A 15089-nucleotide genomic window follows, 5' to 3' on the forward strand; every position below is an offset into this window, starting at 1 on the left:
GTCTGCATTCTTCTCTCTGTATCCCATGGCTAAATTTAGCCCTGAAGTTCATCTGAAGCATTTAGTAACATTCTCAAGACCTCATAAGCTATTAAATACCTCACAGCTTCTCTGGTACTGACAAGGAGGCAGAAAAGCCTACCTCATAGTTTAGCAAACCTCCCATCAGGTCTTGGTGTGTACAAACAACAGCTTCATGACCATAGAATTTTCATTGAATGAGAAACTTTGAACCCAGAAGGCACCTCTTTCTCTGACTTCATCTGATATAGCCCTGTCAAAAGTAACTCTTTTAGGAGCAAACCAGTACTCTAGTGGCAGCTGTCTTCATAGTCTGAAATTATTTAAAGTATCCCTGTAATTTGGAAACAAAATTGAACACAGTCAATTTAATATAAGTGTATTATATTGAAGGCATAAGTTTTTTCACCTTTGCAAGTAAGTATTGCAAAAAGAATGGGCTGTTCCTACCGATCTAATAAATCAGGAGGTAAGATAGTTCATCCAAAAATGTTAAAACTTTCCTAAATAGTTTAGAAAAAGCAAAAAAAAATTGTGAAAAGTAAAAAAATCTTCATATGTATGATATTTCCCCTGTTCTTTAGCATCTAGCTCCTAAAATATGTCCCTTAGATGTAGTAGAGCATTTCAGGCAAACAAAATACTATATTCACTTCAAAGAAAAGAAACTTCTTATATTTTAAAACAATGATTTTTTTTCTAATTATGGAATATATTTATTATGGAAATAGCAAAAAGTTATATAAAGAAGAAAAATAACTTCCTATAATTTTATTCCTGAGTGTTATTCACTTTTAATGCCTTATTCTATTTACTTTTAGTCTACCTGTCTACCAACCAGACTATATAAAAGTAAGTATAATAATTATAGTAGTAATAAAAGCTAACATATACTGAGCATTTACTATCTGTCTGACCCTGCTATACATGCTTTTAAAATATTAACTAATTTAATCTTCAAATCTCTCTGAATGAAGTAGTATTAATATTATCCCAATTTTTATAGAAGAAAAAAATAACACACAGAGAAAGTAAACAACTCTTTTCCAGGTCACATACATAGTGTGTGGAAAATTTGGGAAAGGAACATGGAGGTGAGTGCACATGAGCACACGCACACACACACACACACAGAACAAGCCTACACACAACTACACAAACCCAACATATGCATGCACTTTGTCCAGCTTGTTGATAGTTAATATTTTGTGAATAATTTTAAAATAACATAAGCCTATTTAAAAAAACATAGGAACTGAACAAAAATTAAAAAGAAAAATAATCGAATCTCATCATTTAAGGTAACCTTTGTGAACATATGTAAACTATTTTCTTCTACTCAACTTGTTCTATATTTCGAGATGTCTTGGATAACTCTACACGTATAGCTTAATATGCTTCTTTGTGTGTTTTTACTTAGCAGTAGAGTAAATGCATTATTTCATAATATTGAATGCTGTAGTACCATAACTTTTCCTAAGCCCATGATATGTTTGTTAGCATATACATTTCAAAAAGTCAATAAAAGAACTGCTAGCACAGAATTAAATATTGTGAAAAATAAGAAAATGTACTTATTATTTGGTAATTAAGAAAACTAATCAAAAAAAATTTTTGAAATTCAGTGATGCCTGATTTTAATAGAGATATTTTATACTAAAGATGGAACTAGAACTGGACTTTAACTTCCGAAGGAACATGGTTTAACGATGAGAACCTAATCAAATTATGAATAGCAAAGGCAAATCATTGAAGTAAAAGTAAATATTTTATATAGGGGTCACATAGGTCGTATGTCAACAGGGATGCTAAACTCTTATGAAGAATAAACTTAGATGTCTACATTAGAAGAAAATAGAATAAAATTGTGATAAAGACAGGCTTGGAGAATACTGAATTCCAACAAAAGAGTTGTTTCTATCTAAAGAACAGAAATGCAGCTGAACAGTGTATATTATTAAATACGTTCTAAATGAACTTATATTTGCTTAGGTGGTAGTAGCTTTCACCACAAAATCCCTTATTTCTTGAGGTGGGAGGAACAGAATACCATATGAGTGTGTTCAAGAATGTTTATATCATGAAACTAGAAATGTGTGATTTTAGTCAATCAACCAATCTCTGTCTTTTAATTAGTGTTTATCCCATTTACATTTGGTATAATTTAATAATGCAATTTGGATTAAATCTATCCCTCAGTAATATAAATACAAAAATCCTAAACAAAACATTAGCAAATCAAATCAGAAATTATATAAAAAAGCTGTCATCATAACATAGTAGAGTTTATTCAGGTATACAGAGTCAGATTAAGATTAAAAGTCAATTAATGAAATTGACCATATTCACAGAATAAAAGATAAAAATATTGTCACCTCAATCTATGTGAAATAAGCATATGATACAATTTAACACTAATTTACAGTCAAAACCTTTGCTAACTAAGCATAGAAGGGAATATAATCAGTTTGATAAAAAATATTTAAATCATCTTCAGCTAATATCATATTTATTGGTGGATATTAAGATTTTTATCTAAGGTAAGACAGTTGTCAGAGTTTTATTCAATATTGGACTAGTTCTCCTAGGCTGTAGAATAAGAAAAATGTAATCTAAAAACAAACCATTAGTAGCAGTTAGTGAGTTTACCAAGATTACATCATACGAAGTCAATATACGAAAATCAATTCTATTTATATACTCACAGCAAGCCATGAAAAGTGAAAGTTAAAAACAATACTACTCACAATAGCATAAATCCATCAAATACCTACAAATAAGCGTATCAAAAGATGTATAAAACTTATACATCTGAAAGTATTAACTATGCAGAAAGAAGTTATGAATGATCTAAATAAGTGAAGTTTATTCATCATATTTATGGATTAAACTACTCAAAATTTTTGAGATGCCATTTTCCCCATATTAATCTATAGCTTCAAGGCTATCCCTATCAGGAGGGTTTTTTTTTTTTTTTAGAAATTGACAAGTTGATTCCAAAATGTATATGGAAATTCAAAGGACCCAATATAGCCAGGAAAATTTGAGCAAGAAGCACAAGTGGAGGAATTACAACACAATTACTTTTAAGTCTTGCTGTAAAACTAGTTATTAAGGTAGTATGGCATTTGTATAAGGATAATTAAATAAGTCAATGCAACAGAATAGAGTTCAAGATTATAAAAATAATATGATGTAGACATGTAATATATATGTTATGTGATAGATAATACATGTATAGTTATATACATGTATATTTATATACCTCTATATATGCCAGCATTTATATACATGTATATAAATGCACATGTATTATATATTTTTATGTTTATTTATATTTATATGTTATTTATATTTATACATGTATGATAAAATCATATGAATCTTAACAAGGATACATTCTAAGAAATGTGTTGCTAGGTGATCTCATCATTTTGCAAATTCTATAAGTCTAAAAATATGCCTACCCTATAGTATATATAATTTAATTTTGCTTTTAATAATGATCAAACTAATATTTTGAGATCCATCTGCCAGATTTCTGAGCTTATTTCTTAATTGTTTTAAACATTCAGATTAGGGCAGAAAGGCATAATTTTTTTAGGCTTTTGTAAGTGCCAACACAGATATATTTTTTTAAAATCTGATTTTAAACATTCTTGTTTTTCCCAGATCCCATTCAGGCCATCCTGCCATTTGGGGTGCCATAATTTAGTCCAGTGGGTCTCAAGTGGGGGTTCCGTCTCAGGGGAGCTTGGCAAAGTCTTAAGACATTTTTGATCACCACATTCAGTGCAACCAGTGTGTCGGGGGATGGGATACTGCTCTCTAGTGGGTAGAGGCCAAGGATGCTGCTCAATATCTTACAATGCACAGGGAGGCCTCCCAAACCAAGAATTATCCAACCCGAGAAACCCTGCTCTAGCCTCTTTCTAGATTATATTCAACCTCCTAATTCCTTATTTTCCCCTCTGAATTTTCCTCAGCAACTATCCATTCTTCCATTATGCAGATAGGTTAGTCTCCTTGCTCTAGTTTAGATAAGATTTGTTTGTCTCCACCAAATCTTCTGACAAAATTTGATTCCTAATGTTGAAAATGGGTTCTAATGGGTGATGTTTGATGTGCAGGGGAGTATCCTTCATAATAAATTAATGCTTTTCCAGGGATGGGGGGAGTGAGTGAATTCTTATTCTATTGGTTGCCATGAGTACTGGTTGTTACAAGGGGCCTGGCACTGCTCCCCTCCCTGCCACAACTGGCCTGCTCTTGCTTTGTGATCTCTGAACATGCTTGTTTCCTTTGTCTTTCTGCCTGTTTCCTTTGGCTTTCTGCCATGAGTGGAAGCACCTTGAGGCTTTCATCAGAAGCTGAGCAGATGCCAGTATCATACTTCTTGTACAGTCTGCAGAACCATGAGCCAAATAAACATCCTTTCTTTATAAATTACCCAATCTGAAGCATTCCTCTATAGAAACACAAACTAACGAAGACAGCCATGTTCTGACATCTTGGTGCCAGACAACTTGCTGTTTCTGCCGAAGGAGAAGGAAAGTATCACCATGCTACACCAAGCATGCGTTAAAGCATTTTTTTCAAACAAAGACAGTGATCTCCCTAAGAGGAACTTAGGAGAGACTGTCTTAGGAGAACTTTGTGATGCACAAAATTTTCCTATCTTAAGGTTCCTAAAATAAAATTTTGCAAATTAACCAAGACTTATAGCAATAATTTAAATAAATTTTAACTCAAAACTCAATAGGTAGTAAAATAGTCAAAAATACTTTACAGAACACAGTCTCGGTCAATTCGGCTCAAAATAAATACGAACAGCACATATATAGTGCTGTGAATAGTATACTCACCTATTATACAAATATTACTCATAAATTTAGCATGTACTAAAATTAATGTGAGTAGAAATGCTAAAAAGTAGTGACCTGTTTCAAAAATGTTATAAATGATGACAATCTCCTCTCTTTGCGAAATATCAGGATATTACTTTTGTGAGGCAAAAACATTATGCTTGGAGGAAGAATGTGTGGTGAGAGAGACTTTTGGTAGGAGATGTATTGATGTCATGTGAAATGGTTACAGGAAATTTTCTGAATATGCTGTGCTAATGTCTTGCCTCCAAATAATTGAATTTTGATAAGAACCTAAAACATCGGAAAACTTTTGATGAGCTGGATGTTAACTGTGGCCAAATCGTCATGGTGGACACAGTTGGGACACGAGTCTTAAGAAAATCCATTTAAATCTTTTTCTCAGATTCTAGCAAGTGGCTGAAAGCTAGCATTGCTAAACTGAATCCCTCAGCTACTGTCTGGGAATCCAAATAGCCCCAAAGGCATCCTCTGACGCCAGTGGCAGGTGTCTGAGTCATTCCCACCACATGGATTTAAATAGCAATTTAATTTCACATGTTTGGATTGTTGATTTTTTGTTTTTTAGTTCCCCTGTTATTTCCCCTGTTATTTCAGGTCTGAACAGTTCCCCTGTTATTTCAAGGATACGTGATAAATATGTCTTGCCCAGCACAATAATCTTTATCACCAAAAAACGGTAATTTATTTCACACTTCATTACAGTTATCATTTAGTGAATTATTTTCAAAGTTCAACTTAAAGTATCAGTAGATATTGATAAACACATAGAGGGCGCAGAAATATCATTTTTTTCCTGAGCAGAGTATCTGACATTTCTTAGCTAATGAGAGATTAAATGAGAAAGCTGAGCACCACATGGATCTTCTCTGCCTGTGAAGTATTGTTGATATTGTCAATTCCAACATGATCTCAAAACAGCACTAAAGCCCCAGCAGGGACACAGCATGTATTTAGAAACTGTCCATATCACATTTTCAAAAATCTTTTATACATAGGCTTAGTTACGTAGAGGTTTTCTGAAACCCTTTTCTGATTATCCTGCTGCTCCACACCAAAATCTGTAATGGTTCCATTGTTTGAATTAAAAGGGGGAATCTTTCCTTTCTTCCAACTAGAATTAGACTCAATTTCTGAATTAATCACCAGTCCTTTAGAATATATAGAAATTAATATTTTAATCATAATTGCTTTGCACATATCCTGTTTCTCCAATTAGATTATAAGCTCACTGAAGCCAGGCATGCTACCCTTTATAGGAATCTAGAAAATGTAGTTGAAAAGATTCAAACTCTGTTATTGACTACTATTAGATACATTTGGGAAGACTGCAGGAAAAAGAAAAGATCACAAGAGAAATGGCCACTTTATAAGCAGAAATTAAAAAGAATGGAGAAAGTCTGTCACCGTGAGGTCTTGAAAAATTAGACAATCTTACTACTTCTAGATATAAGAAATAACACGGGAAAAATATTTGAAACCAAGTCTTGTGGCTAATGTCGAACTGAGGTTGCAGTCTTATAAGTCTGTAGCTTCAGACTGTCTACAAATGACTAAACAGAGAAGTGTGGTGGGATTGGAGGATACAATAAAATTAAGCAGATTTAAGAATTACATCTGGAAAAAATACTTTATGTGTGAATATTGGTATTAGAAGTAACTAGAAGAGGCTGGGTGCAGTGGCTCACACCTGTAATCCCAGCACTTTGGGAGGCCGAGGCAGGCTGATCATCTGAGGTTGGGAGTTCAAGACCAACCTGGCCAACATGGTGAAACCCCGTCTCTACTAAAAATACAAAATTAGCCAGGTGTGGTGGCACATGCCTGTAATCCCAGCTATTCAGGAGGCTGAGGCAGGAGAATCGCTTGAACCCAGGAGGCAGAGGTTGCAGTCAGCCGAGATCGTGCCACTGCACTCCAGCCTAGGTGACAGAGCGAAACTCTGTCTCAAAAAAAAAAAAAAAAAAAAAAAGAAGTAACTAGAAGAAAAAATCATCAACCTATTAAGTTTTTGTGGAAAACATATTGCCTAAAAATCCAAAATCTTGGACTAAAAATTTCTTTGTTCAAAATTAAAAGACTTGGGTCCTCTATTCTTCGATGAGCAGGAGGATGTTCCACAATGGTACCTTCATGAGGAGGGCATATGCCCTAATGCCCACTTCAGATACAGTCCTGGAGAATAATGAATAAAGATCTCCTCCCTAGTGATGGCAGAACCAGAAACTACAGAGATGCATGGAAGATGGCATCTAATTAAGGGACTCTCCCACTGTCAGGTCAGAAAACTGCATAATGCCTAGACTGTATAAAAATTTCTGACCAGCAACTGCTGAATGTCTTCCATTTTTCCCTTTTCACATAGGAGTTTTATCGCAGCTCCTGTCCCTTGTTCATTCATGAAATATTGGGCATGTACACAGGGAGGAGTGGCAATAACTTATCTTTTCAATTCGCAAGTCTCTGGCCTTAGAGGAACTTTACACTATCTGAAGACTTTGAGTTGAATATAGTAACTGGATGGAACTCTGGGTGTTATTTCTAGGAAGGTGAGGAGTTAGCGGGTTCTATGCATGAGAGGAAGACTAAAATATGTTTTTGATGACAAGAGGGCAAGATGTGGCAGAAACAATGCTATATGTTTACCAAACCTATTTCATTTTCCAGGCAGGGCACAGAAGACATTTCTCTCTCTCCTGCAGTTTGATTGGGCCCCGTGGCTTGGTTGTGGCTTATGTGTGCTGAAGTAACATATGCCGTTACCAGGCCTGGCCCACAAATATCCCCCACCTGACCCTCTATGCTACCTCTTCCCCTTGGAGGCCATGTGGTAAAGATGATGCAGCCTGTGATGGCAGAGTCTGACTCTCCACAGGACTATTTAAGCAGAACCCTTCAACTCTAACACATCGACAATGACTACATTGAACTGTGATGGGAGGTAGCCCTAATTTTAATTGTGTTAAGCCACAAATTAGGAGTTGTTTGTTATTGCAGTTACCTGGTTATATTTTGCTCTTATGGAGTATTAGAAATAAAAGATATGCTCACCATCAAAACAAAAAACGTGGTACAAATTTTATGTGTTGTTACTGACATATGTTTCAGCAGAATTGTAATGATAGTCATGTGTGGTATTTTTCACACACCCCTCAAAAAACATGTTGCTCAAATCCTAATTAAATTAGGATTTAATTAAACAATATTCTGTGATATTGAGACTATTTTACCAATAGGTCTTTTTTTTTTCTTTTTTCTTTTTGTTTTGAGATGGAGTCTTGCTGTGTTGCCCAGGTTGGAGCGAGTAGCTGGGACTACAGGAGTGTGCCACCACACTTTGCTAATTTTTGTATTTTTAGTAGAGAGGGGGTTTTACCATGTTGACCAGTCTGGTTTCCAACTCCTGACCTCAGGTGATACGCCCGCCTTGGCCTCCCAAAGTGCTGGGATTAGAAAGTGTGAGCCACTATACCCGGCCTACCAATAGGTCTTAGTTTTAAACTTTTCTCTGTTTCTCTTCAGTCTTTCAAAGTCCACAGGTGCTCATATTTATATGACGGACAATACCAAAATTATACCACACCAGAAATGAACTCCAGGATCATCAGCACAATAAATAACAAACTCTACAGAACCCATCAAGCTCACATAGTCCAAACCAATTACTCACATGGAAAGACAAGTTGTAGAAAGCTTTGATTTTAGTGACCATAATATTTCATGCTGTATTATGCAATTTTACATTTACTTGTTAATTTGTCATTAAAATATTATTTATTATGCACCTGCTGTGTGCCAGACATTGTGCTAAGCCCTAAGGACATACTGATGAATAAACCAGCTGCCATCTTTTCTAAGGGTCTTTCTGAATGCTGGAAACACACTGCTGGAAACATTTGTATAAGTAGTCTGCTGGTATTTTGATGGTTTTACTGGAAAACATGTTATAATAATATTTTGTATATGTTTCACAAATATGGAATGTAAGATTAATGATGATATTTCACAGATACCACCTCATGTTGCATTTCTAAAGCTATAAGGACTATAAAGACTAACCTGGTAAGTTTATCTTGATTTACACACTATTCAGATAGAGTTTGCATCAAGCAATTTTCAAAAATTCTTGTGCTATTCCTTACATTTTCTAAATTTTTGGTTTTTTTTTGCTATTGTCTTGGATTGTATCACAAAGTCATAAAAATAAACCAATGTCTCAAAAGCTATCCATTAAAATATAAAAGGAATCTATAACAAATATTTTGAAAATGAAGTTTTATAGGAGACTCAATCCATTTTCCCTAACTCCTCAGAGGATTATTTATTATGAAGCTTTGTCAATGAGCAGCATAAATTCATCAAAGATTTCTTGTCATTTTCAAAGTACAGTGACCTTTCTTATATTCCAATAATATTCCCAGAGTAAGGTAAAATAATGCATTTCTATGTAAAAAGACATCATTCAAAGGTACAAAACCAGATAAAAGTCATAGTATTGCTAAGAAGTTGTAAAACTCACATACTTCATGAAAACGATTTCAGAGAAGGGCAAAATGATCATTTGGCAAAATTCTTTAATCTGAAAGCAGACTTGGATATTGTATCAGTGGCATGCAATATGGAGGTTTAATTATTTTCTATGTACTAATGGATATTTTATATTGACATTTGAGAAACTGACTTTTGGTTTAAATAATGATTATTTTGAAAACCAAAATATAAACTGGCAATAGTATTTGGTTTATAATGTACATAGTCTAAACTATCTGATCAACAAAGAAAGGTTTTGCCACATGAACAAAAGAGATTGCACAAAAATGATAATCTACTTACCATGCTGATTAGAGAAAACAATTGGAAGTCAAAAATACATCTCTTCATCTTGAGTCACTGATGAAGAAAATAATTAAAATTTAAAATACAATCACACTTTGCCTCTAAAGGTATGCTTTTTCTGCATGATGTGCACATCCATGCTAGAATGTGCTATCGAGAGTAGATACTCACATGAGTATCTGAAAGGAGAAAAGATAATATTTATTTTAAAAACATATTTTTCAGGTGAATGATGCCATTGGATGATGGCATTGGAATATTCAAGATTCTGAGTAATATAACCTAATATTTTAGAACCAAACCATTATGGGTTTAAGCACAAGACTATCAGAATTTCTCAAAAGAACTGAACTGTCTCCTAAATTACTTCATTGCCAAGAGATTGACTTTTTACTGTCACTCTTTGAAAGAACCAATCATGTATTACTAGAAGTATTTAGGAATATCATCACATGTTTCAACAGAACGTTAAGAAATATTTCCCAACATGGAGTGCATTGAGAGGTTGATTAAAAAGCATCTTCTATTACTACTCAAGTTAAGACTCTCCAACCACATTCTTCTGAACATGATGTGATCAACACTTAGCATCTGACAAAATGCTGAGCAGTCTTCAGTGAAAATGAATAAGGACTGCTGGGCTTAATCCAAATAGCCAGAACGATCTGACAGACACATCAAATACTTACAGCCTTTCTCAAATGCCTTTCATTTCATCTAAGTTTTCTAGTTGAGGGAAAATTGAGAAGCGGCAGAACGGGTCTGGTTAGTCATCCACTATCAAAACCAAGATAGAAACAAACACTAACAGCTATACATTTTCATTGGGTTAGTTAAAATTATGGTGGACCTATTAAAATATCCAAAATAAATGATTTATTTTTGTCAAGCTTCTGTTAAGGAGTCTTTAGATAGACTGCTGCAACTGCCCCCATCCAGACCCTAATGACCTTGCAGAGATGTCTTCAAGCCCAGCCTTGGCAGCTGTCTAGCAGACCTTTCAGACTCTATGGCTGTCTTTACTTCCTCCTCTCTTTGTTGGTTCCCAGAAGCTTAGATAATTAACCGAGATTCAAGAGCAGGAAGAATCAACACTAAATATATCTAGTCCAGTTTGCCTCACATCACACAACCCTTTCTCTTTAGGAACATTTTTAGTTTGGGACCAAGCTTCTCATTCTCATTTCTCTTCGCCTGGGGCATTTGCTTTGGCCAGAGAACAATTTTCTGAGGCAAATGCATACGCTCCAAGAGGCATGAGTGTTGTTTATAAGCCCCTTTTGAGTTAAGCTATCATTCACCAAGATGTTTGTGAATGTAGTCTGATGACAAATACAACTGAACACCCATGACAATACAAATATGTTCCAATAGTCAGAAATTCAGGCGAGGCATAGTGGCTCATGCCTGTAATCTCAGCACCTTGGGAGGCTGAGGCAAGAGGATTGCTTGAGCCCAGGAGTTTGAGGCTACATTGAGTCATGATCATACCACTGTACTCCAGCCTGGGTGACACAGTGAGACCCTTTCTCAAAACAAAACAAAACAAAACAAAACAAAACAAAACAAAAACCTGCAGGTTGGTTTGCATTCAGATCCAGTACCATTTCTGCACCAAGTAGATATATCATATGGGGGCCAAAGCAGGAAAGAGATGACATCTCCAAAAGGATTTTACTGAAAATAAATTTACTAAATGAACCACTTACAGAGGTGTGATTAGGGCTATAGTATGTTACATGGTGAGACATCTAGACACCAGCAATAATGCCATTGTCACCAAAGCCTGAAGGAGATGAAAGTGGGTTCCTAGAGCCTGGTGAAAGCTGGGTCTCCTGACCACAGTCTCAGCCATACAGATATGCAACTGTTGCCATAACATCAGCCAAGCATGGGAAGAGTGTGAAGATTAAATACCCCCAGTTCTCTTTCTTCCTGCTCTCCAGGGTCTTAATCAGTTCTTCCAGTTGGCCAAACACAACTGGTAGACCGAGGGAAAGGATGTGTGAGCACTCATTAGTCTTCTAGTACTCAGAAGAGCACAGAGAAGACAGTGGCTGCAAACAAACAAGCCATGTTGTCCCTGGATACTTTCCATCTTTCAGGTTTCTGGTTTCTCTGTGGAAAGGATTTAAACTTCTCCTTGCTTGAATGGCTCTTTCTGCCTGACCGCACTGCACTCTCCAGGATCCCGAACACAGCCTGACATTCAGCTGCAACCTTATTAATAACCCAGAACTCTAGTTCCTTAATGCTGAGATGTGGCATGCATTTAGTTTTGAATAAATTGTTCACTGCCAACATTGAGTTTAAGAAGAAGGGTAAAAAATTACTTGGAAAAGAAGACATCCAGTCCTCTAATTGTATCTCAATTACAGTATTTGTCTTTACTCAAGCTTACCAATCAGACCATGCAATTCTTATGAAAAGTGGACAATATTCAGTGGAACATTTAACCTTTTTATACTATAAATAATCATGAAACACAATCACTACTACTTAGTGTCTAGCAAGTTTTCAGCATAAATACTCCTGATTCTCATAAAGTAAGTATGATCAATTCCGTTGTAAAGATGAGACAACCAAGAATCAGACAGCTTCTGTAACTAGCCTAAGGCCACACAGTAAAGAACTAACCAGTGAAAGACTGTTCTGGGATTTGCATGTTCGTTTCCACCATACAGATTTCAGGTCGATGATTATAGGCTCTTGGAGAGGTTCTTTCTCTACAGCTATGACTAGACTAAAGGCTACCTGTATGAATAATGGAAATACTTCATCATATGAAAGAAGTTTTTTTTTTCTTTAGCAAAGGAATGCTTATTCATCTCTTCAATATAATTTTAATGACGTCTTCCTGGCAACCCTATTGTAAATTAGATAATCCCCCTCCACCTCTGGCCCTAACCTCCTTTGTCTCTCTCCCCCTGCCATCTTTCCTAGTCCCCTCTTATTACTTATTGATTGTTTTCTCTCCTTATTAGATTGGAAGCTCCCTGAAGGCAGAGGTTTTCATTATCGCATCCCTGGTACTTAGAATAGCGCCTGACATATATTTCAAATATTTGTTGAAATAATAAACATTAACTTATTCTACCAAAATCCTTATCCTTAAGAATCCCAGAAAATGTTTTCTTTGGCTACTTATACTGTAGTAAGACTCATATAGGACTAATGACTTTTTTTCTGTATTTATGTCCAATAAAAAGTAGCCTGAAGTCTGATAATAAACTTTGTTAGCAATAATAAATACATCAGAGAAATTTCTGTTGATTAGTCTTTCTGTCAGTCTAATATTAAAAATCACCTTTTATTATCTTCTCTTCTGTGAGATCTCTGTTTCCTGGCATTTTCTTGATAAAATCTCATCCTATATAGCTGTCCAAGTTTTTGGCCCTTGATAAATGTATATGGTATGGAGTGGAACATTTTCAGAAATGGGAATGTAATCATGGAGGTCTCTGACTACACTTTGTTGGTGGCATAATTAAGTAGAATTGTGGGTTTGTGTTTATGTGAAGTAAACAGGTGCAGAAAGGATGGGATGTGCACAGAAATATGCAAATAAATAAATGTTTAATTTCATTTTGAGGGTCCAAATACCTATCTAAAGTTAACCACAAATGAGACGATTTCTTCATAACCTACAGAAGCTTCTTAAAAATCCTAATTATGCATACTTTTTAAGGAGTGCCAAATGGTGATTATTTGAGAGGAGCTAGGAAGGAGCCAAACCTCGAAAAGGACGTAACTTTCTTTAAGTCAAAACTGAGTGTGCAGGCACATATTTAGTTTTAACTACAAAAAAAGCGTCTCTTTTTCTTATCCATAAAATATGAGGCATTCTGATCTTGGCTTTTTCTTTTTTTGATGCTGAGCATAAAAAATTAACTTTAACTTAAGAAAGTCACAGATATATACCAACCTTAACTCTGCTGGTAATTAATGTTATCAGAAGGCCTAGCAGGATTATTCAGCAGCCTTTTGATCTCTGTATGATGAGTGGCTTCAAATAGCCTCCTATTTCCCATTGCCAGTTGGATGTCATCTCAAAACTGAGTAATAGCAGCAACGGTTCCTAGTAAAAATGCTGCAGCCTCTTCCTTCAGAGTATGCAGTAAAGAAAGATAAGCAGCTACATAATTATCTAATGATCAGTTGTTTTCCAAAGTAGTTGGAAGGTCAAAATAAGCTGGGAAAGGAGTACCAGAATGTTTTTCTGCTTTGACAGAAAGCACAAAACGTTTTCCTTAAACCCTTTATATGTAAATATTTTCATATTATTTGTTTCTGTACACATGGACACACAGACATTCACAATTACTGCATACCATTTTGATTTTTGAAAGAAACAATCTCTGTATTCCTCAGCCATGTATGTTAGCATTGCCTGAAATGTTTCAAGGAGAACTGGTTTTCAGACTGTACTGCACTGTAGTGTACTCCTTTCTTCTAAACCCCAAATTTGGGTTTATGATAGATTTAAAAGGGAGCTGGAAAAGGAATTGCAGGACAAAATGTAAAGTTTTTACTAAAATGTCTCCAAGAGGCTTTATAGACTTTGCAGTGCAATTCCTTTGAGAGGACAAGCCACAGCATGCATGCCCACAGTCACCGATGATGACAGCTGATGCTAAATATTATCAGATAACATATTTAACTTTGTGCAGATATGTAAATGACTTTTATCTTTTCCAAAGGTACCTATAAAATCATGTCTTCTGAATGCAATTCCCATCATTTTCAAAGTACTTTAATTTTCTATATTGCTACTGAAAATCAATTTATCAGACACAAGACACAACTTCTAGCTTTGGTAGATGTATGAGGTAAACCCATTTATTTATTTATTTATTTATTTATTTATTTATTTATAGATATTTATAGACAGAGTCTCGCTCTGTCATCCAGGCTGCAATGGCGCAATGGCACAATTCCGGCTCACTGCAACCTCCACCTCCCAGGTTCAAGCAATTCTCCGGCTTCAGCATTCCAAGTAGCTGGGATGACAGGTGCCCAGCACCATGCCCAGCTAATTTTTTTATATTTTTAGTAGAGACTGGGTTTCACCATGTTGGTCAGGCTGGTCTCGAACTGCTGACATCAGGTGCTCCACCCGCCTTGGCCTCCCAAAGTGCTGGGATTACAGGTGTGAGCCACTGCGCCTGGCAGTAAACCCTTTTTATTTTAAGAATTAAGAATACTTTGCATCATTTGGTTCTCAGTATCATAAAAGATAAAGGAAATACTATAAATGAATACACATGGGCGTATTTCTAAAAGGCTTTTGAGCAATTTTCTTAGGATTGAGAATGGAAATATGCAAAATAATTCCACAGCTTCCAC

The sequence above is a fragment of the Chlorocebus sabaeus genome, chromosome 17, assembly GCF_047675955.1.
Source record: "Chlorocebus sabaeus isolate Y175 chromosome 17, mChlSab1.0.hap1, whole genome shotgun sequence".
NCBI lineage: Eukaryota > Metazoa > Chordata > Mammalia > Primates > Cercopithecidae > Chlorocebus > Chlorocebus sabaeus.